Source organism: Palaemon carinicauda, chromosome 19 (assembly GCF_036898095.1).
Source record: "Palaemon carinicauda isolate YSFRI2023 chromosome 19, ASM3689809v2, whole genome shotgun sequence".
NCBI lineage: Eukaryota > Metazoa > Arthropoda > Malacostraca > Decapoda > Palaemonidae > Palaemon > Palaemon carinicauda.
In genome coordinates, this window is record NC_090743.1 from 114555993 (window position 1) to 114560444 (window position 4452).

Genomic DNA, 4452 nt, shown 5'->3' on the forward strand with positions numbered 1-4452 from the left:
AACTTAAGAAAACAGAAAATTAAGAATTTCGAACGTTTCTAGCCAGTTGCCTCTTACAATTTCAGTCATAAAACGTTTGGAGATAAAAAAAAACTAAAAACGTTTGACGATGAAGTTAATAACTAACAATTAGAACAACAAAAAGGTAAACAAGTCAGGATAAATATTTTCGAACTGAATAATTTGACGTTAATTAAAACAATTAATGACACAAACTGTATCAGTCATTAAAGTGTTAATGATTCATCAATGTAATTCATGGGTGTTAATTGCGGTCATTAGTGATCTGTGTGTTTAATGAACCTGGTGTTTATCAAAATTAATAAATCAGTGATTTTTTTGTTTTTGTTTAGTTGGGTTTGTAAAGTGATCTAATAATTATGTAAATAATAATTCATTATCAAATACACAATTCAATGTATGGGAATTTTATTTATTATACCGTGATAGGGAAATAATTATCTAATGAGACAATAGAAAATAGAAACTCGAAGCAAAGAAGACAATGAATTATAATATTAAAATGAATGTAAGACAATGTAAAGAAAATCTGAATCCAATCAGTATGAAATCTTATGAAAAAGTTTTATTCAAAATTGACTGTAGAAAAAACTGTAAAGTGAGAAAGTGAAACAGAAATGAAGTCAAATGTTTTCGCGAGCAGAAATAAAAAAAAAAATCACTTAAATGAAAACGGAAAATAATGAAAAAAGATCAAAATGAAAACCAAAGAAAACCCAAATAAATAATTGAAAAAATAAGAAAATATATAATAAACAAACATTAAAAATGAGTTACGAAGACGTCCGGTGCAGATGTTTTTGGGAGAATCTACCGTACTGTGCTAGAATACTCGGTGTTGCCACTTCAGTGGGTGAGTATTTAGATTAAGAATGTGTGCGTGTGTGTGAGTGTGTGTGTGTGTATCCGAATGTGAGAAATTTACCTCATGTTATAATCATTTATAGACTGATTCTTTCTGTTTTGTGAAATAAAACATAATTCTTACACAGAGAGAAATGCAATATATAGAAAAGGAGAAAGTTTCACGAAATTATTGTTCATTTCCACTGAAGAACAATTATATATAGCAGTAAATAGATGGAGTACCACAGCATTTCACTAAATATCTTACACGCCTCTTGTTTTATTTTCTTATGAAGTCTCCACAAGGTAGGTGTTTCCTTTCTTTAACATAAGATATTTTCATCATGCAGAAATTACCAAATAATCTTAATTACCACCAATAGTTTAGTCAAACTCTTTTTACTTGATATGACTAGAAGAAAATAATCTATCATGATGAGTCACGTCAAAACTGAACTTATTTTCAAAAAATCACCCGGTATAGTTATTTTCTTAACGTCATCTATATCAGAGAACTCTGAATAAATCAATCAACTAAGCCTATTACGTATCAGTTGGCCTAAATATCATCCGAGGGGGGATAAGGAAGGGGGAGGGGGTTGATGAGTTCTCGTGAAAAGGGTTGACATTACAACAAAACTAACTGAAGGTTAATTCCATCTGCAGTTATGCCCTCTATGGTAATTTATATATATATATATATATATATATATATATATATATATATATATATATATATATATATATAAATATATATATATATATATAAATATATATATATATATATAAATATATATATATACCTATATATATACCTAAATATATATATATATATATATACACTATATATATACTTATATATAACTCTATATATACCTATATATACATATATATATATATATATATATATATATATATATATATATATCTATACATATATATCTATCTATATATATACATTATATATAAATATATATATATAAATAAATAAATATATATATATATATATATACATATATATCTATCTATATATATACATTATATATAAATATATATATATATACATAAATATATATATGTATATATATATATATATATATATATATATATATATATATATATATATACTGTATATACACACATATATATATATATATACCTATATATAATTTATATATACATACATATATATACAGATACATATATATACATATATATAGATATAGATATACAGTATATATATATAAATATATATATTATATATAGATATAAATATATATATATATACATATATAGATATATATGTAGATAGCTAGATAGATATATAGATATCTATCTGTCTATCTATCTATCTATATATATACACACAATGATAGATAGATAGATAGATGGATAAATTTATATATTACCAAAAAGAGAACCAGGTTCTTAGGCAGCCCCCATACACACATATAGATAAATAGATATTGACATACAGCTACACGTAGTCAGATAAACATACATACGGTAAATACACATAGATAGCTAGATAGATAGATATAGATATTTCTTAAAACATGCAAAATACGGTTAAGTGTCTTTGCATTAAACTTCAGAAGAAAAACATTAGTATTTCCATCATGTAATGCACTCTAAACGATACAAAAGGGCTGTAATCCCCTGCATGTAAAAGCAATTGCTTGATAAATATCGACCTGTTGGAATTTCGCTGACATTTCACTCTATGATGATATAAATTTTACTAGTTTATATATATATATATATATATATATATATATATATATATATATATATATATATATACACGATGAGAACCAAATTAATTTTACTTTCTTTACATAATGTCTACTTCTTTACTTCACTCAGCTGCATTTCAATGTCGGTTAATTGCATCATCGCAAGATGGGCATGGGGGGGTGGGTGTTAGCCGGTACATCATTATGCCAAAGGGAGTAACGAGTTTTTTTGCAGCTGGTCAGGTGTGGTCTATGTTTAGAAGGAAAGTCAGGAGGGAGGATGTGAGACTGAAGTTGAGAATAGTCATGATAAAAGCAGCATGGGGAAAGTGGAGGGAGGTAGCAGGAGTGGTATGTGATAGAAAAATGCCAATCAAGGTAAAAGTCCAGATCTATAGTACAGTAATAAGACCAGTGTTAATGTATGGATCAGAAACTTGAACTTTAAGACGAACATAGGTTGCAAATCTTAAGAGAAGAGAGATGAGAATGCTAAGGTGGATTATGGGAATATCAATGTCTGAAAGATTGGAAGGAGATGAAATAAGAAGAATTGGCAGGTGTAGTGAAGATTACTGAGATGATGAGAGTGACACAACTGAAATGGTGTGGACATGTGTTGAGGATGGATGGTGGGGAGGGAGTGAGAAGGGCTTGGGAGGAAACTGTTATGGGGGAGAAGATCAAGATGGAGGAAGAGAATTATATGACGAGATAAGGTGAAGGATAACATGGAGAGAAGAGGTTTGGAGTGGGCGCATCAGGCAACCGTCCCCTTAATGTAGGCATAACGGTGGGAAAGAAGAAGAAGAAGGAGAAGAAGAAAAGTCATAAACCCACTACATAATATCTTGGAAGTAAGCAGGTCGCATTCCAGCATGGGCTCCAGGTTATGAAACCACTGTCCGTAAACGAAGGGTTAATCAACTTATCTCTTAAATACTTATTAGAGACCGGAAGAGTAACAGCTTGAGGCGTTAATTTCGCTGTAGGGAAAGCAACATTCGTCCAAGCCTAGTTCAAGCCTTTGGTCAATAGAGATACGTCACACGTCTCGAACTGTTGACCTAACAGCGCCAGGACTCCTCGCTGCTACGAAGAAGGACGCTGGTGACAGGTATATACACTACCGGGGTCTAAGCGATGTCAAGCAGGGCAGCCGATCGGGACTACGGTCTACCGAAAAGCCAAAGCAAAGTCCTTCAAAACGAAGGCAACCGTGCTTACCCCCATACAAAGGGGAAAACAAGCACGTTAATAGTAGGTTTTCAAGGGAAAGATTTATCACATTTTCGAAAAAAAAAACAACTGCGAAATAACCTAATAAAAACACAAGCACAAACAGGTTAGAAATAGTTTCATGTCATTGAATTTAGTCTCAAGGTTGATCAAGTTATTAGGTTACATAGATTATGCCATTTTCTTCATATTCATTCCATCTCGGTTGACCTACAAAATGCATTAGTTACTTGGTGGTAAATTTCCTATAATGGACAACAGTCATATTGGAGATAGGCCTAGGACTAGTAACATCATCATATATTCCTGTGTCTTGATTAGGCCTAATTAGGAATATGATACAAAACGTTCATAAACTAACAAGGCTCAAAACTAGTTACTTGGAAACTAGAAAGAGAAACTAACTCAGTAGAAGCATCTAAGGTTTGCAAGCAATATGCATTAGTTCAAAAGCATATTCATATCTTCAGCCAATTGCGGTATGTAATTGACTGTACTTTACAGAACATCGGGACGTACAAAAATCAAGTATCTTAAAATACAAATATATCGAACGAATAGAAAACGTAAAACTCAAGAATAGAAAACGGAGATCTAAGACATATGGAAA

General features: G+C 30.6%; 1 long non-coding RNA gene across 1 annotated transcript in view; it reads left to right on the top strand.

Moving 5' to 3' along the window:
* The first annotated feature begins 259 nt into the window (after nt 1–259).
* The window catches only part of LOC137658311 (uncharacterized), a 111479-nt gene continuing 107286 nt past the window's right edge, over nt 260–4452 (top strand). The window contains exon 1 of the long non-coding RNA XR_011047314.1: nt 260–874. This is a non-coding gene — a long non-coding RNA (uncharacterized lncRNA). The remainder of the gene's footprint in view (nt 875–4452) is intronic.